Source organism: Canis lupus, chromosome 3, assembly GCF_048164855.1.
Source record: "Canis lupus baileyi chromosome 3, mCanLup2.hap1, whole genome shotgun sequence".
Classification (NCBI taxonomy): Eukaryota; Metazoa; Chordata; class Mammalia; order Carnivora; family Canidae; genus Canis; species Canis lupus.
This window is the reverse complement of record NC_132840.1, coordinates 75,475,575-75,502,824: the sequence shown is the minus strand read 5'-3', so window position 1 is coordinate 75,502,824 and position 27,250 is coordinate 75,475,575. Positions and strand designations below refer to the sequence as shown.

At 36.8% G+C, this 27,250-nt stretch overlaps 1 protein-coding gene and 1 long non-coding RNA gene across 9 annotated transcripts in view; one reads left to right on the top strand and one right to left on the bottom strand.

Moving 5' to 3' along the window:
- ARHGEF12 (Rho guanine nucleotide exchange factor 12) overlaps window positions 1-27,250 on the bottom strand; it is a 151,388-nt gene that overhangs the window by 110,337 nt on the left and 13,801 nt on the right. The window lies entirely within an intron of this gene.
- On the top strand, window positions 829-18,083 carry LOC140631123 (uncharacterized). The gene is made up of 3 exons (XR_012028776.1): window positions 829-961; window positions 15,425-15,483; window positions 17,950-18,083. It is a non-coding gene; the product is annotated as an uncharacterized lncRNA (long non-coding RNA).

Genomic DNA, 27,250 nt, shown 5'->3' with positions numbered 1-27,250 from the left:
TCAGTGCTAATAAACACTGGAAGTAACCAGAATGTCCTTCAGTGGGGGAATGGATAAACTATGATTCACTGATACATGGAATATTATTCAACATTTAAAAAGAATGAAATAGGGATGCCTGGGTGGCTCAGCGGTTTTGCGCCTGCCTTCAGCCCAGGGCATGATCCTGGAGTCCCGGGATCGAGTCCCCCATTGGGCTCCCTGCATGGAGCCTGCTTCCCCTCTGCCTGTGTCTCTGTTTCTCTCTCTGTGTCTCTCATGAATAGATAAATCTTAAAAAAAAAAAAAAAAAAGGATAGAGAAATAAAGATGGTAATAAACATAATGATTCTTTAAAAAAATAAAAAGAATGAAATATCATTTCACACAATATGGATAAATCTTTTTTTTTCAATATGGATAAATCTTAAATGCATTTTACTATGTCAAAGGAGTCAGATGCAAAATCCAAAGATTTTCATAACATTATATTCACAGGACACCCAGGAAAATGCAAAATTAAAAACAAATTAGACAAACAGATTAGCAGTTACTAGGGACTGCTATTACTAGTTACGATTAGCAGAGAGGAGAGTACTTGCTACTAAGGGGATGTAGAGGGACACATTTAGAGTACAGATCTTCTCCGTGCAATAATAGAGGTGTGGATACATGATTCTACTCTTAAGTTAGAAACCACAGAACTACACATTCTGAAGAGTGAGTTTCTATGAATGCTGGCCAAATAACAACAAAAATCCATCAACCAAAATGTTGGAAGACTCCACGATGGAATGTAGAACTGTGATAAATGAATCTAACTGCATGAAAAATTATGACATAACTGCACTGAAAGGGTGGGGAGAAAATGAGCTGACCTAATTAACTTTGGAAAGTGATGTTCTGACTAGAAATTGTAAGGCTAACAACAAAAATAAACCCTGGACTCTAATCGGAAGGTTTGTTTCTCATGGGCACACAGGTAGGTTAACAGTTCTGAAATAGCTTCTCATGTATACTGGAGCTGAACAAATAAGTAAATGGATAATATATGGTTGGAACCAGGTTTCTCATTGTGAAATTCACACAAAAACAAGAAAGGAAGACTAGAGTGAGCCCAATGGTACTGGATTAAAATCAGATATACCAGTAAGAACTCTTGCGTAATATATTTACAAATGGATATAAAAACAATTATGGATATGTGTGTATACCTGGGTATATATACATATATCATCTATATATACATATATTACCTAGCTGTATTGCTTGAGAGGGCTTAAAAGCAATGGCACCCCAACAGCCATGAGCATACCCAGTACCCATAGTTTGGATTCTAAATACCATTCTCCTATAAAAGGAATCATAGCTCCTTGGGAAAATGGCTACAACTAGAGCAAAATGAGCATCTCAGAGTAACAGAAAATAAGGAAGTACTCAAAAAACGAAAAAGATAGCAGCAAGTGCCAACCTAAAAGCTTTTCCAATGGTCAAAGCTGGAACAATATGAGCAACAAAATAAAAACATAGTATTGCAGTAGAATTCAAAATATAAAATAAACACTAGTCCACACTGATATAAGTAATTAAATAACTAAACAGGAAGACACAAAAATCTTCCTTACAGAAGAATTCTAAATCATATATGTAGATACCTCCTCGCTCCCCTAAGTGTGGATTGGATATTGCTTCTAAAGAAGGGGGGGGGGGGGGGCTGGGTGGCTCAGCGGTTTACCACCTGCCTTCAGCCCAGGGCATGATCCTGGAGACCCGGGATCGAGTCCCACGTCGGGCTCCCTGCATGGAGCCTGCTTTTCCCTCTGCCTGTGTCTTTGCCCCGCCCCCCTCTTTCTCTCTCTGTGTCTTTCATGAATAAATAAAATCTTTAAAAAAAGAAAAAAGAAAAGTATGGGAGAGAGAAAGAGTCACTTTAGATGGGAGAAACCTGGCATACACTATCTTAGCCAAGTCATCAAAGTTAATATCACCAATGATGTCATATGGATGATCATATAGACATAATATACCCCTGACACAAAATGAAAGAGGACTTCATCTCTGTCGTATTCTTCCAAAAAATACATAACCCTAATAATAATAAACAGCAGCAAAACCAGACTATGGGAAATTCTAAAAAATCACTGGTCAGTACTCCTCAAATCTGTTACAGTCATAAAAAACAAGGCGAGCCTAAGAAACTTTCACAAACAGGAAGCAATGTGGAATTCTGAATTGGACCCTGGAACAAATAGAGATCATTAATGCAAAAACTGAAGAGATACAAATAAAGTCTCTAGTTTAGTTAATACCAATGTCAGTTTCTTAGTTTGACAGATGAACCATAGTAATGCAAGATGTTAACAATGAAGATAACTAGGTGTAAGGTATATGGAGTTCCAACACTATCTTTACATCTTTTCTGTAAATCTAAAATTATTCCAAAATAAAGAAGTTAGGGGATCCCTGGGTGGCGCAGCGGTTTTGGTGCCTGCCTTTGGCCCGGGATGCGATCCTGGAGACCCGGGATCGAATCCCACGTCGGGCTCCCGGTGCATGGAGCCTGCTTCTCCCTCTGCCTATGTCTCTGCCTCTCTCTCTCTCTCTCTCACTATCTCTCTCTCTGTGTGGCTATCATAAATAAATAAAAATTTTTTTAAAAAGTTCAAAATAAAGAAGTTATAGAGTAACTAGTATATGATGCTAGAAAGTCAGAATAGTAGGTGCTCTTAGGTAGTGACTTAGATTTTTGGTTAAAAACATTCCCACAAGGAAAACTCCAGGCTCAGATGACTTCATGATGATTGTCACAAACATTTAAAGGAAGAGATAATAACATCCTACTTACTCTTTCTGAAAACACATGACACTTCCCAATTCATTGTCTGAGGCCAACATTACACTCAATATCAAAACAAGGCAATGACATTATAAGAAAACAAAAACCGGGGCAGCCTGGGTGGCTCAGCAGTTTAGTGCTGCCTTAGGCCCAGGGCATGATCCTGGAGACCTGGGATCAAGTCCCATGTTGGGCTCCCTGCATGGAGCCTGCTTCTCCCTCTGCCTGTGTCTCTGCCTCTCTCTCTCTCTCTCTCACATGAATAAATAAAATCTTAAAAAAAAGAAAAGAAAACGAAAACGAAAACCAATATCCCTCATGAATACAGATGTAAAAATCTTCATCAAAATACTAGTGAACCGGGCAGCCCTGGTAGCACAGCGGTTTGGCGCCGCCTGCAGCCTGGGGTGTGATCCTGGAGACCCGGGATCAAGTCCCACATCGGGCTCCCTGCATGGAGCCTGCTTCTCCCTCTCCCTGTGTCTCTGCCTCTCTCTCTCTCTCTGTCTATGAATAAATAAATAAAAACTTTAAAAAAAAAAAATACTAGTGAACCAAATCTATCAATACATAGAAAGAATAATACATAATGACCAAATGGGATTTATCCCAGGAATGCAAGGTTGGGTCAACATTAAACATTCAATGTAATTCACCATACCACCAGTCAAAAAAACCACCACCATATGGTCATTTCAATAGATGCTGAAAAAGCATTTTACAAAATTCAATACCTGTTAATAATAAAATATCTCACAAACTAAGAAGATAACTTCCCAAAACTGATAAAAGGCACAGATAACATCACATTTAATGATAACAAATTAAATACCTTCCCTCTACGATTGAGAATAAGGCAGGATGTCTAGGTGTCTTTGTTCACAATTTCTATTTAACATGTTAGCCAGAGATAAGACAATAAAGTAAATATATAAAAGGCTTAGAGACGGAAAAGAAAAAAATATTATTGTCTTTAACCACAGATGACATGATCATCTTTGTAAAAGATCCAAAGAAATATATATATATATATATATTTTTTTTAAGATTTTATTTATTCATGGACACACAGAGAGACAGGCAGAGAGACAGGTAGAGACACAGGCAGAGGGAGAAGCAGGCTCCTTGCAGGGAGCCCGATGTGGGACTCGATCCCGGACCCCAGGATCACGCCCTGAGCCAAAGGCAGACGCTTAACCACTGAGCCACCCAGGTGCCCAGAAATCTATATTTTAAAAAAAGAGAATGTTTAGCAAGATAATAATACATAAGATAATATACAAAAAGCAATAATATTTCTATATACTAGCAAAAATTAACAACTTTTAATTACCATTTCATCAAAACATATGAAAAATACAGAGCTGAATTAGACGTGCAAGACCTATACATCGAAAACTACAGAATTTTTTGAGAGAAATAAGACTTCAATACATACAGTGAGATTATGTTCATGAATTAGAAGACTCACACTGTTAAGATACTGATTCTCCCTAACCTCCCAAACCTATATTTGACACAATCATCCTCAAAAATCACAGCATTTAAAAAAAAATACAAACTGACATGTAGATTCTCAAATTCAGATCCATTCAATACAAAGACTCTAAAAAAGCCAAGACACTTTTTTCAGAAAACAACAAAATTGGAAGGCTTATACTATCTTGTTTCTAAGATTTAAGATAAAGCTACGATACTCATGACATAAAGATAGGTATATTTATCAGAAGAACACAATATAGAGAGCATAAATAGAACCATGTGTAGAGGATTGATTTTTTTTTTTTTTTTTTTTTAAACAAAAGTGGCAATGTAATTTAACAGGAATAGTCTTTTCTACAAATATCCCTGGAGGGCAGCCCGGGTGGTTCAGCGGCTTAGCACCGCCTTTGGCCCAGGGGTGATCCTAGAGACCCAGGATCAAGTCCCACGTCGGGCTCCCTGCGTGGATCCTGCTTCTCCCTCTGCCTGTGTCTCTGCCTCTCTGTGTCTCTCATGAAAAAATAAATTTTAAAAAATCTAAAAAAAAAAAAAAAAACCCTGGAGCATATGCCAAAACAAACACACACAAATAGACCTTAATCCTTACCTCATACCATATACAAATGTTAACTTGATATATATCATGGGACTAACAATAAGAGAAAAACTACAGAACTTCTAGAAAAAATTAGGACTAAATTCTTGCAACCTTGACTTAAGAGTTAGGTCAAAATTTTTCAGGTAGGACCCAAAAAGTAAAAACTTTATTGTTTTTTTTGTGTGTGTGATTTGTTTTGTTTTGTTTTACAGATGTTGACAATTTGAACTTAGTCAAAATTTAAAACTTTTATTCTTTTAAAGACATTGTTAAGGAAATAAAAAGACATGGCACAAACTAGGAGAAATATTTTCAAAACACATACCCGATAAAGGATTCCTAACTTACATCTCAGTAGTAAGAAGAAAAGCTAATTTTTTAAAAGATTTGAACAGACACTTCACAAAAGAAAACAAATGGCAAAAAGCACATGAAAAGTCCTCAGTATGATTAAGGGAAATGCATATAAAAAATACAATAAGATGGCCATTCACACCCACTAAAAAACCAAAATTAAAAAGACTGAGTACACAAGAGTGTGTGGGCAACCTCCAGTGGTGGGGAGGGACAGAGGGGGAAGGAGAGAGACAAGCCAACTCCACAGGGAGCCTGCTGTGGGGCTTGATCTCAGGACCCTGAGATCATAACTTGAGCCAAAAACCAAGAGTAGGATGTTTAACTGATTGAGCCACCCTGGCATCTTTAAGTCCATAAATAGCTGATAAGTTGACTAATTTCTCTAACTCCCTACCTAAATTATAAAACCTAAGTTGTTGCTTTAAACATAAAATCTTCAGAATTCCACAGAAAAATAAACTTTTATTTCAAAAATAAAGCTTGAAATGCTGAGCATTGTAAAATTTTAATTCTTAGCTCTGAACATGTTATTTAAAAAAATATTTAACATTTTGATGAGCACTATATCAATATGCTGGCTTACTTCAATATCTAAAGCCCAAGCAATTACCAAAGCAATTCACTTAACTAGGATATTCTTATCAGGACATTACAACACTCCACACACAGCAAAGGAACCTGATGAACACCACTTTGGCCAGGTAGATCAAGGTCATCAATAGTCATAAACTATATCGACAGTACTACCTTGATATGATGTGATGAAAATGGCACTATTCCTCTGTGATCTTCCTTCCAACAACTCATAACTCCAGTCTCATCATGAGGAAAACAGACAAATTTCAATGTAGAGACTATTATAAAATACCTGACCAGTACTCCTCAAAAACTGTCAAGATCATCAAAAACAAGTCTAAGAAACTGTCACAGCTGAGAGGAGCCCAGGGAGACATGACAGCTAAATGAGATGTGGTATTCTGCATGGGATCCTGGAACAGAAGAAGGACAATAGGTAAAAACTAAGGAAATCAGAATAAACTCTGGACTTAATAAATATTGATGTATTAAAACTCAGTCATTAATTTTAACAGAAGTATCATTCTAAGGTAATATATTAATAACAGAGGACTCTGAGTGCAAGTATGAAGTACCTGTTCCTCTCTATACTAGCTTTTTAATTTTTCTTTAAATCTAACCCCATTCTGAAAAATAAACTGTTACAAAAACAGTCGCCCTCCGTCCACTACCAATTCAAAAAAGTCCACTGCAGCAGCAAAGTTTAGAACACTATAGGAAAAGAGAAGGAAAGATACTAGGGGAAGAGAATCAAGAAAAGGACTGTACAGGTGTAATTTAAAGAACATCCGTACAGCCTGGGTAGAAAACTATGTTATATAGTTTTTCTTTTCTCTCTCTGTCTCTTTTTCTCTCTTTAACTATTTAGTGGAACAAGAGAAAGCATAAAAAGAAAGGTCAAAAGATGATCTAACAGGGATGTTAAAAATACTCTTGCCACTGCTTATACAGCTGTACTGGTGTTTTGACGTCAATCTCAAGACTCCCATGGATTATAACAACAATTCCTTCTTTGGTGTTTGCTGTATAAATTTCAAAGTGAAACCCAGTTGTTAATGAATGTTCACAGTTTCCATGATGAGAAGACTAATTTTGCTTAAAATCTGAGAAATACAGTGGCTAAGAATGGGGAGGAGGAGAAACAGAGAGGGTCATTTTGAACATGCTCATTTGAGTTTAAAGGAAGTCCTCTCTCTCAGACCAAGAAGACATTTACCTTCTCATTCTTAAAGCTTCACTGGGAAACTAAAGTGAAATACAAATCTCATTCATTTCTTTTACAAATTTGAAAAAGATGTGGTTTGGTAAAAGCAATTAACTTGCCCTTAACTGAGGACTGATATCCAAAAATGTCTGAAATTTCAGTCTCTGCAATATCTGTGTTTTGTATGGTAGATTTAACTTAATAGAGTTATATTAGTGATTTGAATCACTAATTGGTATGATTCAATGTATTTGGTTATTCACAAAAGCATATTCTTTGCTAAAACCATCACAATGAATCTTCACTATCCCAAGAGAAATATGTTATAAACAATACTTTTTTTCCTAAATTTGCAACTACACGAGAACTGTTATACCAAAATTCACAAGGTTAATTTTGCATTTTGAAAGGTAATTTCTGCCATGTCATATATGTTGCATTCTTTTTTTTTTTTTTTTTAAGATTTTAATTATTTATTTGAGACAGAGAGTGAGGAGAAGGAGAGAGGCAGAAAGCAGACTCTGTGCTGAGCTCATGGCGCCCGATGCAGAGCTGAACCTCACAACCCTGAGATCATGACCTGAGCAGAAATCAAGAACTGGGGGGCCACCAAAGGGGCCCCAAGTTGTATTCTTACCTTTGTGAACCTCTGGAGCTGAACAGAAAAATCAGCGAGAGATGCTCAGTAGTTCAATAAAGCTGTCTTTATCAAGTATCCTAACATTCGTGTATATATTCAGCTGTACACAACAATCTCAACTTTATCTCCAGAAGTACCTCCCTACTCTTAACTGGTGATTAAATCGAAAGGAGTGAATGTTTCTTCTCGACCAAGGAAAATATATGCCAGCAATGTCAAAATTACAGAACTGTTATGGACATTTTTTTAAAAGTTCTCACTATGCAATTCATTTTTATGAGAAAAAGCATATCTGAAAGTCAAAGCATCTCTCCTACACTGAATAAAGGTGCCACTCTGAAATGATCACAGGAGAAGGACACGGGAGGGATGTGGGAGAAGGTGGTTAATGACAGCCACCACGTCAAATTTAAAGGAAGCACAAGAAAGGGAAAAATTTGACTATGGATAACCATAAAAATCCATTTTTCATATTTTAATTTTGTTCTCAAATTAATTTCCATCATTATAAAAAAAATAGTTGTTCATTGAAAATAATATGGAAAAAAAACATAGGGAAAAAAATCACCTAACACCTTACCACCCATCATTATTCTACTAAATTAATTATATAGCTATATAATAAAATACAGTACAGCCACAAAGCACAGGCACTCACAGAGAAATAAAACATGTATAAAAAGTATACTGCTGGGGTGTGGCTCCGGTGGCACAGCGGTTTAGCGCCGCCTGCAGCCCAGGGTGTGATCCTGGATACCCGGGATCGAGTCCCACGTTGGATTCCCTGCATGGAGCCTGCTTCTCCCTCTGCCTGTGTCTCTGCCTCTCTGTGTATCAATAAATAAATAAAATCTTTTTTTTTTAAAAAAAAAGTATACTGCTGGGGATCCCTGAGTGGCTCACCGGTTTAGCACCTGCCTTTGGCCCAGGGAGTGATCCTGGAGTCCTGGGATTGAGTCCCGTATGATGGAGCCTGCCTTCTCCCTCTGCCTGTGTCTCTGCCCCTCTCTCTGTGTGTGTGTCTCATGAATAAATAAATAAAATCTTAAAAAAAAAAGTATACTGCTAAATGAAAACATTGTTACAAAACAGTACATATAGAGTAATTTCATTTGTGTAAAGCAACTTAATGGTTGCTACATCTGATAGCTACATCTGGGTGAAGAGAGGGAACCTGTCACTTTATACCTTCTTCTATGGTTGAAAAGATTAAACTAGTTTTAGGGGCACCTGGGTGGTACAGTCAGTTGGGCCTCTAACTATTGGTTTCGGCTCAGGTCATGATCTCAGGGTCGTGGGATCCAGCCCACATCGGGTGCTCACCTGTGGAGTCCACTTGGGTTTCTGTCCCCCTTGCCTTCTGCCCCTCCCTCACCTCTCATATAAATAAATAAATCTTAAAAAAAACAAAACTATAATTTTAGTACTGAAGCTGCTAACAGGTATATAAAGGTTCATTACTCTTTTCTAACTTAAATGTATGTCTAAAATTTTACATTATAAAATCACATAAAAATGTACTTTATACTTCTAAAGAAAAAAATGTTTGAGACTGGTTTCATCCTGAAGAGCTTTTCTATTTGTGTCTGCATTTGTTTTTAATTCTAGAGATAGGTATCTCAGCTAGATCCCCCTTAAACAAAAAATTATCAACCACGTACAATAATTTAAAAAATATATTGTGGGCAGCCCGGGGGGCTCAGCGGTTTAGCACCGCTTTTAGTCCAGGGCATGATCCTGGAGACCCGGGATGGAGTCCCACATTGGGGTCCCTGCATGGATCCTGCTTCTCCCTCTGCCTATGTCTCTGCCTCTCTGCCTCTGTGTGTGTCTCTCATGAGTAAATAAAATCTTAAAAAAAAAAAAAATATATATATATATATATATTTCAAAATCCCTTGAAGTAGATATTATAGTAGACATTACAGATAAAGAGACAAAAGCTAAGTCAGAGTCTAATTTTAAGTATTTTAGCTAACAAATATCTGATTGTAAATTCTGTCTCTATCAAAAGAGGGAAAATTTTGTGGGGGAAAACCTTACAAAAATTGAGCATCTCTCTTATCTCTAAGAAACAAACTTCAGTTTCCCATAAATAAATCTTTCAAATGCAAGGAGTAAACCAAGAAAGGATTCCTATACTCTACTGCTCACTTGCCTAGGAAATTCAAGCTATATTTGAGAGCAGACTGAACTCTGCAAAGCAAACTGGTTAGTAACACATTGGGGCAAAGGTCTGCCAAAAAGAACTGTGCATTGAGCTGGTATATGACAGTGTACTGAAGCACAAATAAGTATAATTGAGAGGCATTAAACAGTATCAAGTCCATGTTAAAGATGGTATCTCTATTAGGATATATGAGAACTTTACTTCCTGAATACAAAAGAAAACATTATCAGCAGATCAGAGCAGTAAATAGTTCTACTGAAACCCAGGTAGTAGTGCTAATGGCGACCCTTGAATAATGAAGTAATTTAAAATCTTTTGTAATTTACAAGGCATTTTTTTTTTTTTACTGTAGTAGTGGTTACTTTGTAGTTACTATCACTTATCTAATGTTCTCTTTAAAAAAGCTTTAGTGGCTTTCAGGGTGCCATCAAAAATTCCAATATTCGAGGGATGCCTGGGTGGCTCAGCAGTTGAGCATCTGCCTTTGGCTCAGGATGTGATCCCAGGGTCCTGGGATTGAGTCCCACAACGGGCTCCCTGCATGGAGCCTGCTTCTCCCTCTGCTAGTGTCTCTGCCTCTCTCTCTCTCTCTCTGTGTCTCTCATGAATAAATAAATAAAATCTTTTTTAAAAATTCCAATATTCAAAAGTATGAAGGTAATATAAAACTGATTAAAGTACCACTTTTCTAGATTATAACCTAAGTCTGTGCCTTATAGATTATAAAATATCCAAGTAGCAGTAGCTTAGCCCATGAAAAAGATAGTTTTGGTGAGCTATACTCTCATCCCTTCAAGTTTTTACTAGTGGTCACTAGAAAAGACATTTAAAAAGTTGCTCATAACTTGTTATAAAACTGTTGCAGGAGACACTAAACCCATTTTTGTCTTGAAATCTATGTGAATAATATTTTTTATGAAGCTAATGACAAATGACAGGAGGAAACACACTCCCCAACAGCTGAATCATATTTATCTTTTTCCCAAAGCATCCTGATTTAAATTTTGTTTTGTTTTGTTTTACTTAAATTCAAGTTAGTTAACATATAGTGTATTATTATTTGGGGGGTAGAATTTAGTGTTTCATGAGTTGCATATAACACCCAATGTTCATTATACCAAATGCTCCCCTTAATGCGCCCATCACCCAATTAGTCCATTCCCCCATACACCTCCCCTCCAGCAATCCTGTTTGTTCTCTATAGTTAAATGTCTCCAATTTTTTTTAAAGTTTTTAACCCACAGCATCCTGAAAGCAGAGAGGCTTACTCACAATGGTTTTATCAACCTTTATAATAGTCATATTTTCATTTCCATCACTGTAAAAACTTTATCTTTTTTTTTAACTTGATCTTCTATATTTATTTTAATGTCTTTAATAGGGACTTGTGTGTGTGTGTGTGTGTGTGTGTGTATTCTTTATTATAAACCACTTCTCATCTTTTTGGGATGTGATATAGAACATAAGCATTAAAAATAATTTTTATTTTTTTAAAGATTTTATTTACTCATGAGACACACATAGGCAGAGACACACATAGCCTCCTGCAGAGGCTCCATGCAGGAAGCCCTATGTGGGACTTGATCCGGGACTCCAAGATCACACACTGAGCCAAAGGCAAATAAATGTTCAACCGCTGAGCCACCCAGGCATCCCTAATTTTTAGGGGCACCTAGATAGCTCAGTTATTAAATGCTCGACTCTTTTTTTTTTTTTTAAGACTTTATTTATTTGACACAGAGATAGATAGATAGGGAAAGCACAAGCAGGCAGAGCAGGAGAGGAAGAAGCAGGCTCCCCGCTGAGCAAAAAAGCCCGACTCGGGGCTCGATTCCAGAATTTAATAGTACTGATTTTAATAGATATCTATAGTCTGATTTTAGAAAATGCACTCCCCCTCCACTAGACATTACTCTTTTTCTCGTGGAATTTTAATTGGGAAAAATGATCTAATCTCATTTGAACCCATTCGAGAGACACTATAAAAGTATGACTCCCTATATAGATTAGGAGAGGTAGGCTCAAATAACACACAAAAAAAGATATGGTTAGGGGATCCCTGGGTGGCGCAGCGGTTTGGCGCCTGCCTTTGGCCCAGGGCGCGATCCTGGAGACCCGGGATCGAATCCCACGTCGGGCTCCCTGTGCATGGAGCCTGCTTCTCCCTGTGCCTGTGTCTCTGCCTCTCTCTCTCTCTCTCTCTCTCTCTGTATGACTATCATAAATAAATAAAAAAAATTAAAAAAAAAATAAAGATATGGTTAACATATCTTTGAGGGACAAAGCCAGGATTCATTTCTGGCAATTCTGACTCTCATAGGCTTTCTTCTATACCACACCACCTTAAATAGGGCTTTCAGCAAAGACAACATAAAATTAAAATATTAGATGATGAGAGAACAACAAGAGAAATGAGATGGGAATGGAGAGGTACCAGGGGAAAAGAAAAAAAGGAAGGGAGAAAGAAAGGAGGAAAGAAGAAAAAGAGTGGGGAAGGAAAGAAAAGAGGGAGACCAACTGACCTTCATAACAATAGTGAAAATCATAAAGGATCTAGGAATTAAACTTAACAAAAAATGTTCTGAGGCCTCTATGAATGAAATTACAAATTATTACTGAAGAACATAAAAGAAGACCTGAAGTTTCTAAAGAAATACCACGTTCATGTATAGGAAGATGATATCATAAAGATGTTCAATTTCCCTAAATTTAGCTAGATAGTCAATGCAATTACAATAAAAAAATCTAGTAGGGCTTTTTATGAAACCTGACAGGTTGATCTCAAAATTTACATGGGAAAAGAAAAGGCCAAGAATAGCAATGAAAATTTTGAAAAAGAACCAGGTAAGGAGACTTACTCTACTTATAGGCTTAAGTAATTTGGACACTTTGGTTTGGTATAGAAATAGTCAAACTAGTGAACTGAGGGTTGATGGAGGGGAGGTGGGGAAGATAACTGGGTGATGGGCATTAAGGAAGGCACTTGATGGAATGAGCACTGGGTGTTATACACGCAACTGATGAATCACGAAATTCTACCTCTGAAACTAAAAACAAAACAGCAAAAACAAAACAAACCCAGTCAAACCAAGGGAACAGAACAAAAAGCTAAGAAACTCACAACATATGGAACCATGATATAATTACAAATTTAGCACAGCAAATCAATGGGGAAAAGACTATACAGAAGAAGCAAGACAACTGGTTATCTAGAAGGAAAAATAAAACGATCTCTACCTCATACCATAATCATATTTTATTAATTAAAAACACTAGTTAGGGCAGCTCTGGTGGTGCTGCGGTTTAGCGCCACCTGCAGCCTGGGTGTGATCCTGGAGACCTGGGATCGAGTTCCACGTCGGGCTCCCTGCAAGGAACCTGCTTCTCCCTCTGCCTGTGTCTCTGCCTCTCTCTTTCTCTGTGTCTCTCATGAATAAATAAATAAAACCTTTAAAAAAAAAAAAAAACACTAGTTGCAGGATACATTCAACACGAATTCAATTTTTATAAAGTTAAAAAATATGCCCCTCAAAGCTCTATAATGTGTGAAGATGCAATAACTGTGTAGAAAAAGCATATAAACATGCATGAAGGCAACAAACACCCAATCTACAATAGTGTTTACTTCTGCCGAGGAAGAGAATAGGATTAGGGAAAAGTACACAGGAGTGGCACTTTATCTGTAATTTTAGTTCTTCCCCTTCCCCCAAGAATGATGATGCCAGGTAGTAGATGCACAAATATTCATTATATTATTTTCTTTTTTTTTGGCTTATGCTTGAAATATTTCACAACAAAGTAAAATGAGAAGAAAAGAAAATTAGATGTTATAATTGGGGCTTCTATTTAATAACACTGAGAAAGCATATTTTTCCCTTTTTTTTTAAATTTAGAACTCACTGAAAGAAAATATATTTTTTTTAATTTTTATTTATTTATGATAGTCACACAGAGAGAGAGAGAGGCAGAGACACAGGCAGAGGGAGAAGCAGGCTCCATGCACCGGGAGCCCGACATGGGACTCGATCCCAGGTCTCCAGGATCGCGCCCTGGGCCAAAGGCAGGCGCCAAACCGCTGCGCCACCCAGGGATCCCAAGAAAATATTCTTATGTTCCTCCAAAATCCTAGTTGTTAAAACTTCATCACTCCAATTAATCTCTATAAAATGATAAATGTAATATTTAGAAGGGCTTATGCCACCAGTTCATTGACTTAAAACTCTCTAAGACTTATCAGCAAGCACCAGTACTGAAATAGCTGACTCTTATCTATGAAATTTATTGTAAGTTTTCAATTAAAAACAAGAGATTTCTGTGTACACTTCTGTAGTCATTAGTCACTACATAAGATCACACTGCGATCATGGAGACAGCTAGAAACCAAGGACAAAACCAATTCTACTTTTTCAGCAGCTAAAGAATAACACTTCTGTATTATAAATGCTGGAGGCCAGACAATATTTATTCTAAAACTTTTCTAAAAGGGAAACATACATAGGAAAAAACAGGGGTTTTGGTATTGGTCAGGCTGCGGTCAATATCTGGCACAGCTATTCAATGCTTTGTGTGACCCTGAGAAGTTTACTGAACTTCACTGAACCTCAGTTTCCTCACAAGTGATTAAACTAAGAACTTGTAGGGATGCCTGGGTGGCTCAGCAGTTATTAGCGCCTGCCTTCGGCCCAGGGCATGATCCTGGGATCCCAGGATTGAGTCCCAGGTCGGGCTCCCTGCATGGAGCCTGCTTCTCCCTCTGCCTATGTCTCTGCCTCGATCTCTCTCTGTGTCTTTCATGAATAAATAAATAAAGTCTTTAGAAAAAAATAAACTAAGAACTTGCTTTACAGGAATGTTGTGAGGATTAAATGAGATAAGTGTATGGCCCAGTACTTACGATGTACCAGGTAATAAACAAATGTTGATTTCCTTTCATCAAAATCTTTCTCAAGTAAAAGATACTATCTTAAATTCTACATTCCATCTAAGTTTCCTTATCTATTCCACAATGCAACCTGTGGGTCTTAGTTTATCATGAAAAAACATATCAACACTTTTTTTTAAATGATTAAAAGCATGTAAGCAACAGAAATAAACCAATCTTTTTGTGCTGTTTTATAACCTTGGAAAACTCCCTTTGACATATTTTTTCCCCAAAAGTGTAAGTCTAAAAAATATTTACATATCACAACAGTTCTAAGATGTGAATTGCAGAATTATAGTCACTCATATACTCTTTCCTTCCCAAGGGGTCTTGATCTCTACTTATGTAATCTCCAAAAGAATCAGATGCAGTAAGGCTATTGGACAGCAATGAAGCTTCTTAAAACTACCAACCTGGGCAGTTCCAGTGGCCCAGTGGTTTAGCGGCGCTTACAGCCAGGGGTGTGATCCTGGAGACCCGGGATCAAATCCCATGTCAGGCTCCCTGCATGGAGCCTGCTTCTCCCTCTGCCTGTCTCTCCGTTCCTCTCTCTGTCTGTTAGGAGTAAATAAATAAAATATTTAAAAAATAAATAAATAAAACTACCAACTCTCCTTGGCCATAGCATAGTAGTATCCAGCTACAATTTTTTCTTTTCTAGTTACTGCTATCCACCCATGGAACATACATTATCACGTGGATTCCAGGAAAGGAATACAGGTGAGTTTAGATTAGGTAACTGGAGCCAGGATTTAGGGGTCAGACTGTGGTCACACTAATTTACCTGTTGCTCACAGACAGAAAAGGGAAGAGACCAGCCAATACTTCTATGGGAAAATAAGGAACCTCATAGGTGACAGACAAGAACAGGCCACTCATTGTATTATTTCATTGTCCAGAGCATCATGAAAAGATTTTAAAAAGAAATCGAATGTACTCCTCCAAAGCAGATACATTTAGATTTAAGGATTTTATTTATTTATTTACTTACTTATTTATTTATTTGAGAGAGAGACAAAGAGTTCTAGCAGGAGAGCACAAGTGGGGTGAAGGGGAGAGGGAGAGAATCTCAAGCTGACTCCAGGCTGAGTGTGGAGCCTGAAGTAGAGTTTGATCCCACAACTCTGAGATCATGACCTGAGCCAAAACCAAGAGCTGGATGTCCAACTGACTAAGCCACCCTGGTGCCCCCAGATATATATAAATTTAAATTAATTTGGAGTCATCAAGGAAGATACTCTTTTCTATTTTTAATTGACCCTTTTTTCCAGAGTCTTGCAATGGAGGAATAGTTAGGTTATTTTTTTTTCCTGCCTCTTTTGTTGTTGTTGTTGGAAGTGCTACCAGAGGTACATGTAATTTCTCCAATTTGACCTAAACATTATCTATCCTTCCTTACTTGGGAAATGCCCTTTATCACTAAGATTATAGCTTCAGGAGTGCTTGCACGTAAGTTGGCGAGCAAGTTGGCTAATACCTATCAAGACAACCAGGTCCACTGACTAGGCAATCCACGGGGTGACACGTGTCAGAAACATATTATCTTCATAGTCATATCACATATCTCTTCTTAACCCTAACAAGTTAGAAACAGGATCTTCAGCAACATACGGGATTTAAGGAAGTATAAAGAAAAAGAACCTGAAGTTGTTAATGACTACATGAAATTTTTATGTTCTGCAAATAAGAATACATTTTTAAGAGCCAAACTTTCACCTCAAATTCTTTACATTTACATTAAACATCCAGAGACAGGGGCTTCCTACAGCCCTCATTTTCCTTTATCCCTCTATCTTATGGTCACTACAGCCCTCTGCAACCCTCTCACCACTGCCCCACTGCAGGAACTTCTGTCTCCCACTACAGCCTCTCAATTGCATTCCTATCTCAAGATTTACTTCCCTCTCAGGGCGCCTGGCTCAGTTGGTAGACCATGTGATTCTTGGTCTTGGGATCACGAATTCAAGACCCACACTGGGCCTACAGTTCACTTAAAAAAAAAAAAAAAAAAAAAAAAAAACTTCTTAAAAAAGAAAAAGATCATCTTTCAGATTACTACCTTAGTTATTCACTAAAATAAAAATCAAAAATATAAATAAAAACTAGAGTTTTCACTTAAAAACATTTCTAATTACAAAAGCAGTAATATATTAATCATTGAAAGCCTAAAAAAATTCAGATAAATATAAAAACAAAAATCACCCATAATCTCACAACCCAGAAACAGAAACATTTTAAAAATTAGCATGACCTAGAAAGTCTATATATTAAATTTTAAGCACTATATTTGTTTTTTAAAACATAATTGGCATTATATTTGAAGTTTTATCTCCTACTTTTCACATACCTTGGACACTTTTCCATTATAGTTTACCTGAAAATGACTACAGTTGCTGAATATATAATATTCTATCAAATATCATATGGTAACACTGGTGTCCTAACTGCTCCTTGCCCTTATAATTTCTAGGTCTACCTCTTCAGAGTACCAGACTTAAATTGATTGCTCTTTGCCCCTACTACAAATAATGGTGGGGTTGACATCTCTGCATAAAAATTGACAACTAAATCTTTATTTCCTTTTATGTCTTGAGATATATACCATATTGGCATCACTGGCTCAAAACGTTTAAATATTTCTTAGGCTTTTGAGCTATACTGTCAAATTGTTTTCTATGAAGTTTAAAGCCAATTTACATACTCAAATGTAGAGGATAAAAACACTGCTTTACCACAATCCTTCCTGGCATGACATATTTAGTTAGATTACAATTAAGAATAGAAAAGAAAAAAAAAAAAGAAAAAAAAAAGAATAGAAAAGAAAAGGGATGCATGGGTATCTCAGTGGTTGACCATCTGCCTTTGGCTCAGGGCACGATCCCCCGACCTGGGCATCAGGCTCTCTGCAAGGAGCCTGCTTCTCCCTCTGCCGGTGTCTCTGCCTGTGTCTCTGCCTGTGTCTCTCTCATGAATAAATAAATAAAATCTAAGAAAGAAAAAAAAGGGGGTAAAAGAAAAAAAGAGAAAGTTCTTCACACAGCAAGGCATGGCCCCAGAGATCTTTCTTGAATTTTTTGCTTGGTACTCAAGATTATGCCTTATGTTGTACAGCAATGTAACTCTTACTTTGGGTTTATCTGTTTATTCATTTATCTATTCAAATATTTATTGCCTTTTGTCTTCCAGGTATAGAACACAAAAGTGAGTCGGACAGACAAGGTCAGCAAAGTTGGAAAAATTAGCTCCAAGATTTCTCCATCAAAAGCATTGTCCTTAGAGCTATCAAATCTCCTCTGTACTAACTCCCTTCCAGATCCAGTAAGGGCTCAATTCTTGAGACAAGGTTGTCCCTATGTTGACCAACATGACGTCTGAGGTAACTGAAAGTGGAGAGATAGGTCACTGGAAAAGTTAGACAAAGGCCAAATCATGAGTGGTCTTGAATACATGTCAAAGAACTTGCCTTTAGCCTCTAGGCTACTGTCTCCCACACTTAAACACTACCTTACTCATCTGCCAGTCACATAACTCCTGGACTATTAGTTACTTAATGTTTTCCTTTAAGTATCAATGCTTTAATTTCAGAAGGAAGCTTTACTTCACGATGATAAATAAAAAGCCAGCATTATTGGCCACAAGTAGAAGGCATTAGTAGGCAAAAAATATAAACCATTATTAAATTTTTAAAAAGTAAAAGTGAAATGCAAATAAAGTATTCTTGGAAGTAGGAACACTAACAATTAGCACATCTGTTACATGGTCATCACAGCAGCCTTGAAAATGAGGCATTTCAATGTTTCAGTATCTTCAAATCCCCTGAAGTCATGACATGCCTTTAGCCTTACTCAGTTCACTGATACTAGTGATTGGTCATTCAATGGAAAACAACAGTTAAAGCAAAAAAGTGTTAAAAAAGTAAATAAACACTCATATATACCTGATGTTTCATTTCAATGTAAAATACATAAGTGTACATTTACCAATTTTTAAATGTAGGACCAAGGCCTCTTCCTTAAATAAGGATGTGTTGATTGCAGTGCCCTATTATCTTTCTTGTATAAACTGTACTAAAATACCTCAGCTATGATTTATTTCCTGTTTCAGTTTCCTTACAGTGGAGCAAGAAACTAAAAATACTCATTGGACTCTACTTTTTTCCCAAATAGCTAATAGTTGTTTTTCACTCACATTTAATATGGACAGCAATTTCTTTTTCTTTTTTTAAGATTTTATTTATTTATTCATGAGACACAGAGAGAGAGAGAGGTAGAGACACAGGCAGAGGGAGAAGCAGGCTCCATGCAAGGAGCCTGATGTGGGACTCAATCCTGACACTCCAGGATCACATCCTGGGCCGAAGGCAGGCACTAAACCGCTGAGCCACCCAGGGATCCCTGGACACCAATTTCTTTAGTGATGGTGTCTCTACTGGCATTTCCAAAGTGCACACAACTCAGTTGTCACAGAAATACCTTTCTTTTTTTATGCTCATATTTTTCCTCATTTTTCATATATTTAACTCAACTATCTAATTCCAATACAAGTACAACAGGTTGGGATGATGCTGTTCAAATGGAAGCAGAAGTATTCAGACATACTACGAAGTGGCCTCCTACACACACGCATTTAACTTGCTGCAGGTTAAAAGTCATGCTCTACAGAGGAATTGGAGTGAGCCCATGAAATTGAGGTTGACCAAGAGATTTCAGTGATTGCTTCTCTCCTCTCTTCTTTTAAATATACTGGCCACATTTTTCAAGACTTGATCATGTGTAGCTACCCTGGATGTTACAGGACTTCATGAATTCCTAAATGACCACCCTTCTTGACCATGTTTCCTCCAACAGTTCCTTAACTGTAACCGGCCACCTTGAGACACTCCAAAACTGTATCTCAACATCAAGAATGATACTCTCCCCAGGCACATTTGCAGCATCTCTCATCCTGTTATTTTCATGCTTTCTATCAGCATTACAGCTCGAAAACATTCATTAAAAAATCTTATGAAAGTATTCCCTATCTTAACTTCAAAATTGGAACTATGTATAGTCTGGCAGGAATAGTGGAAAAGTCTTCACACATCCATTTGAGATGGAGGAGGAATTTCAAATATTTTGGAAGAAATCTTCAATTTGTGAGATCATATGCATGACTGAGACAGGCTCTGCAAATAAGCACATCTTGACAAATATATCTGCTCATGTGAACAACTTAAATCTATCCTGATAAATTTAAGTATTCTGTGTACAAAACAAAGTGAACAAGATAACCGCAAAACTAGAACCACAAGATATGTGATTTTTTTTCTTCTCTGAGGACCACTTGAGGACTCCTGAAAAACTACTGAAAATATTTTGAGTGTTTTAAAAGATACTTGAAAGATTTGATATGTTTTCACAAGAATTTTCCCAAATTGGATGGCAGCAAAAAGCAGATGAGGAACCCCTTTTCCATATCATCAATATCTAATAAATAACTTGACACATTCAGAAGAACAGATTCTAAAAATTCCTTTAGATGATTTCTTGGAACAAAAGACCTAATATTTATGAGTATGGAACCACTGATCAAAGTTGTCCATTAATTAGCTTCTGACCTTTCCAACTACAAATACGTGAGAGTTGGGGTTGCTGGTATTTGTTAACATCAAAATTTTAACAATGCACCTGTCCTAATGATCTTGAGTCTCATCTTATATGCCAGGCAGTGTCCAAACAATATCCCTTCATTGCTGACTAAAAACTATTTTCTCACTGAGGAACTGATTTTCAGGCAGACATTTCTGTAAATCAAAGGATGCGTTACAGATTTCATTTTTAATTTTTAAAAATTTAATAGTGTCTAATTTTCTACTGTTGCCTTCTGTAAGTGGCAAGAATATTGATTTTATATTTATAATAAGGAAATAAAGTTTCCTTTGGGAACGGATTTTCAATTTAAAAACCAATGTTAAAAAACAGTACAACTCATGTTAAAATTATAAGCAAAATAAAACAATATTCTATCTTTAAAAATTAACTGATAGTTCAGTGATTATAAGACTATTGCAGGTTATTAAGGTAATATCCAAATAATTTAAATATAGAAAAAAAGAGCCGACAAGATAAAGGCCAAGTTTCTTAACATGCATTCAAGACCACTCTAATTATCCTTCCAGTCTCTTTTCTCACCACTTTCCTTCATCTCAAATTTCATGTTCTAGCAATATCCCATAAATAAAAAAAACTATACTTTCTAAAATGTCTATTATCCATGTCAGCAGCACTGCCACCACCTACACACACACCCCACATCTAAATATCTAACTCAAATCCTTACCTTTAAAGAGGTTCTTTACCTACTACTTTCCTCCAAGAAAACTTCCCTTAACCACGTCTCCTCAGACTGTATTACAGTCATACCTCATTTTATAGCATTTTACATATACTGCATTTTTCACAAATTGGAGGTTTGTGGTAACCCTGCATTGAGCAAATCTATGGATGACATTTTCCGACAACATTTGTTTACTTCGTATCTCTTGTCTCACAATATTTCAAACTTTTTAAAATTACACTTGTTATAGTGATCTGTGATCAGTGATTACGGCTTGCTGAAAGCTCAGAGGATGGTTAGCATTTTTTAGTACTAAGTATTTTTAGTTAAGGTATGTATTTTTTTGTTTTTTGGACGTAATACAACTCTATGCTTAACAGACTACAGTATGGTACAAACTTCACTTTTACATGCACTGGAAAACCAAAAAATTTATTTGGCTTGCTGTATTATGGTATTTACTGCAGTATTCTGGAACCAAACCCACAACATCTCCCAGATATGCCTCTATCAGATCTTAGAAACGTTGTCTTATTCACTACATACCTTTCTCTGGTTCTCAGCATAGTTATTCAACAGATAATTTTTGGAAGAACTCTCCAATGTTTTACTTGACTACTATGTATCACTTAGCAACATTACATTTTACTTTCAACTTTCATCCCTTCATGAGGTTTCCTTTGTATACACTGTGCTCTCCTCCTACTCCTCTGTAACCACTGACTTGATTCTCTGTAACAATTTCTTAATAGGCTTTGAGAGCACTTCTGTCCTCCCCCACACTTGTGACCCAAGATATTATTTTAGCCATCCTTCCCTTATAATCTCATTCTTCTGAACTTGCCTATTTAAGTTACTTCAACTACCATCACAAACACAACAGCAGCAGCCAAACCCTCACTTCTCTATAGGTGACACATATGTCATTGATTAGCCATGAACACCTGGATATTCCATAGGGTACCTGTGGTGGGCAGCTTCTAAAATATCCCCCAATGAATCCTGCCTCCTGGAATGCATGCTCTGTATAGGTCCTTCCCCACAGTGAACAGAAGTGATCTGTGTTACCAGCAGACAGTACAAAAATGACCGTGTGCCTTCTGATCCAGGCCAGTTCATAAAAGTTATTATGGCTTCCACCTTGTTCTCTAAGATCATTTGTTCTGGGTAAAGCTAGCTGCCTCAACCATCCTTATAGAGAGGTCTCTGAGGAACTGAGGCCTCCTGTCAACAACCAGCACTCACTTGCCCAGCATGTGAATGAGTCACCTTAGAAGTGGATCCATCAGCTCCATTCAAGCCTTTGCTTCAAGAACAGACATCTTGACTACAAGCTCATTAGAGACCTTGAAGCAGAACTACTCAGCTAAGTGGCTCCCAGATTTGATCACAGCAAACTATGAGATAATAAATGTTTAGCAGCAAAGTCCAACAGAACTTTTAGTAACGATTAAAATGTTCTTTTGTTTGTTTTTATGTATTTTTATTTTTTTAAGATTTTATTTATTCATTCATGAGAGACACAGAGAGAGGCAGAGACACAGGCAGAGGGAGAAGCAGGCTCCCTGGAGAGAGCCCGACGTGGGACGGGTCTCCAGAATCAGGCCCTGGGCTGAAAGCAGGCGCTAAACCGCCAAGCCACCGGGGCTACGCTCTTTTGTTTGTTTTTAAAGATTTTATTTATTTGAGAGAGAGGCCAGTGGAGGGAAGAGCAGAGGGAGAGGGACAAGCAGACTCTGCACTAAGCTAAAGCCTAACATGGGGCTCAAACACATGACCCTGATGAGATCATGACCTGAGTGGAAAACAAGAGCCAGAGGTTTAACCAACTGAGCCACCCAGCTGCCCCTGATGAAAATGTTCTATGTCTAACGTCCAACACAGTACCTGCTGACTACACTATAGCTACTGATCACTCAAATGTGGTTAGTGTGACTGAAGAATTAATTTTTAATTTTATATGATTTTAACTAATTTAAATTTAAATGGCCACATGTTGGACAGTGCAAGTATATTTATTGATCTAGTATCATCTACAGGCAGCAAGAGAACTACTATGGTACCTTAAACAAAATCTGCCTCTTACTATATCTATTCTCCTCTCAATCTTTCATCTAACCAGTTAACCAAACAAAAATAACAAAACAAAATAAAACTGACTCCGCCCTTTTATATTCCCCAGCTTGGCAAATGATACCAACACCTAAACACCCAAGCCAGAAGGGTCCTCACTTTCACCACCTACCCTTTTCATACTACTGGTATTCTTAACATCTTCTCAATAGCTCTATTTGTCTCTTCTCTTTTCTGGATATTGTTACAACTTCAGTTTAGGACTTCATTTTTTCATCTGGATTACCAAAAATGCCTCCTTTCTGGTCTCTCTATCCCTAAAACTGCTTCTCGAGACCAACCCATTCTTCATATTGCCCCTTGAACGATCATTCTTTGACATAACACTGATCTTATTACCTTTCTGATTAAAGGTCTTCAGTGGCTTCCCACAATCCAGAAGATAAAACCCGACCTCCTCAGAACATAAAAATAATCTGGTGTCTCTTATCACTTCAATTTACCAGCTGCTGTGCCCATCATCAACCTCCCCACTCTAATCACCTCATGCATTCCTAGAAAACATGACCTATTTCACCTCTGTGCCTTTGTTCACATTGCTACTTCTTCCACCTGAAATGCTTTTCTACCCCTCACCTCTCTGGTAACTATACCCTTTTTTTCAAGATTCAAAGGAGGTATTCACCTCCTCTATGAAGCAATTTCTGATTTATCCTGAAAGTACTGGTTTTTCTCAAGTCCCCACTGTACCTTGTGCACTTAGCTGCCTACACGTTTGTCTCCATTAGACCAGAACTTCTAAAATGCAGAAACTGTACCTGATTCAATGCTAATGATATCTGATAGTATAGCATAGTATTTAATACAGGTTGCAAAGATACACAAATTCAGACTACAATCCCAGTTTTACCACTCACTACGCATGTCACCTAAACCTTTTAATGTTGTTTCTTCCACTGTCAAATGGAATTTTATAACAAAACCCATTACTTCACAGAGTCATTATGAAATTCAGTAAAGGGCAGCCCTGGTGGCTCAGCGGTTTAGTGCCCCCTTCGACCCAGGGTGTGATCCTGGAGACCAGGGATCGAGTCCCACATCGGGCTCCCTGCAGGGAGCCTGCTTCTCCCTCTGCCTGTGTCTCTGGCTCTCTCTCTCTCTCTGTGTCTCTCATGAATAAATAAATAAAATATTTTAAAAAAAGAAATTCAGTAAAATAGTATGTATAAAATATTATAGTACATATTATATAACTTTTACTCAATCAATAAATTTTGGATAGAGAGATTAATGGTTGGGCTACTACCTCCCCTACGTAGGTAAAAAAAGAGTGAGAAAGGTCAAAATAGAGATAACATGTTTGAAATAACTTTTGTTAGGCCACTCTAGAGAAAAAATGATAGGTAATCCAGGAAGCCTATTGGGTATCTACTATGTGGTCAGAAAAGTGCAGGGAATGGCAAAAGAGCTCACCTAGAAAATAAATAAAAGGTTGAGGAAGAGCAGAGGTTCTAGATGGCATCAGATAGGAAAGATGAGAAGGCTGGTGATGACAATGAAGGCAAAGACTACATGCAAAAGGATATGAGGGAGAATGAAGAGAAGGTAAGAGATAGAAAAACACAAAAATTTTTTTGAAAGCAGAATCCGTCTAAGCAATGACAAGACCTAAGATATATTCATAAAGATAATACTCCCAGGATAAATAATATGAATTGCAAATACCGGACTGCTTTTGACTAGTAAAATGGATTAGACATTTTTAAAGTAATAAAAATTTGGTGATGACACATTGATTCCATTTTACATTCCACCTTTTGCCTTGGGAGCCTGAAACAATGTAGGGATAATAAGACAGTTTGGCAAAATTTTAAATTATACTTCTATTAAAGGATCCTGATGTTCTCTGGAACACAATTTAGAAACTGCTGCTGTAAATTATATTAAAAGAAACTAAATAACCTTCTTTGGCTGAAACTTCTTATATTTGAATTTTATACTATTTGCGTTTGGATTCTAACTTTACAGAAATGATAGGTGCCCATAATTAAGTGCAGTAGCAAATACAATGAACCAAGAGTCAAAAGACCTAGATTAGAAACCTGACTCCAAAAATGTACTAGCTGAGAAATACTGGACTAGTCAATGAATGTCACTGAATCTAAATTCCCCTCATCTGTAAAATGGGAATGACATCTGCCTGGTGGTATTGTTATGTGTATTAAATATAATGCCTATAAAGCATTGAGAATGATGCTTGATAAACAAAAGCTGTTTGTTATTGTTACTAAGTGAGAAAACAGTTGTAAACGTATAGTAAATGTAAACTACTGCTAAATCATCTAAACATATATATGAAGATGACAATAATTTGACTTACTAGATGTGATAGGATGGAAGTGAATCACACTCTTATGTGATAATAAACGTCTCATTTTTAAATACAAAAAAAATAAGCATGGGCAAATATTTCTATAATAACCAGATTATGTATAGACCATGAATTGGTTGTTTACCTACTCGTTATTTTTTCCAATCTGATTTTTTAACTTTAGCAACCCTCAGAACATAACAGAACATACTCCAGACCAGTCATATTGAGAACAGTAAACTTTTCAAGCTGGATAAGCAATGGTTTCCTTATTGCCAACAGTGTAAGGAAGCAATGCTAGCTAAAATGAGATATGGTAAATATTTATGCAAAATTAACAGACCTTTACCCCACAGGGAGGCTGCAAGCATGGGAAAAAACAGCTTCCCAGAACTGAGCATAGCGGATGTCTGTAGATCTCCCTAAGGGCTAGAAAAGTCTCCACATCCATAAGAATGCTTCAAAGGGCATTGCTTTTTTGCATGCATCCTCTCTGTGGCTTTTAAACCAAGTAAAATTCTCAAATTATAATTTCCTACTCTTTCTCTACCTAGAAACAGTACTTAGTCAATAAAAAATTTAGTTTGTAGCTTCTTTTTTGAATCAGCTATCTGCCTACCTCTGTTCTAGATTCTCTGAGGTTATTAAGAAAATGCAAAAACAACAATATAGTTAAAAAAGATTAGGCTAAAAAATACACGTAAGTATCTCTTAATTTTCTTTCCAATGCTACAGCATAAAAAGTGGCTGAACTAAAATGATTCATGCCATAGAATTTCAGTAACAACAAAAAAAAGTCACAAAAAAAATGAACAAAAAGTCACTGCTTTATGGCTTAAAAGATAAATCTAGAGCTTTCGAATAAAAGGGATATTTATACATTTCTTTAAGTGGTAGAAAATATAAACTGAATGATAAAATATAAAGGGAAGATCACTACTATAACAAGAAATCCTTAAAAAGAAAATATTATCCCCATTGCCACTTACTTAGGAAAAATTTAAACCCGATTTGCTTAAATCACTTACACTTCACAAAGACCTGATTACCTAGCATTAAAATCATTCATTTGCTGCCTTTTCTTCCTCTCAATATAACAATTCTTTGAGTCCCTTCTTACCGCTTTGTGTGCCTACCACACTCTACACACACACACACACACCACCAAAAAAAAAGAAAAAGAAAAAACCCACAAATCTTGTTTTAGATGGACCTTAAACTTTTTAAAAGAACTTCAGAATAGTTACAATGGAAAATGACTTATAAGCAATGTATATTAGGCTTCAAAAGAATCCAATGTTTACAGATGTGTGTATATTAAAAGCAATGAATAAGAAATCAAAACACAATGTAGCCATTCTTTAGAGGAAATGAGACAAAATGCCTCACGTCAGAAATCTGGAAAAGGGAGTAAGTAAATAGGTGATTAAAAATACAAAAGAATAAAATATAGTATGAAATTATAATGTAAGACAACACTTTAATGGTGTTGAAGGCAAAAATCCACTTTCTGGGCTTTATCCAACTGATTCAAAAGATCAACTGACTGATCCAGATGAGCCATCTTACTTAGTATAAGCAAGCCTGAGACCAAAAGGCCCAAAGAAAATGACAATTGGAATCACAATCCCAACTCCTCTACTGAAAAACTATGTGACTTTATGCAAGTTAATCCATGTCTTAAAATTTCATTTTTCTCTGTTTTAAGATGAGGACAATATTTAAATT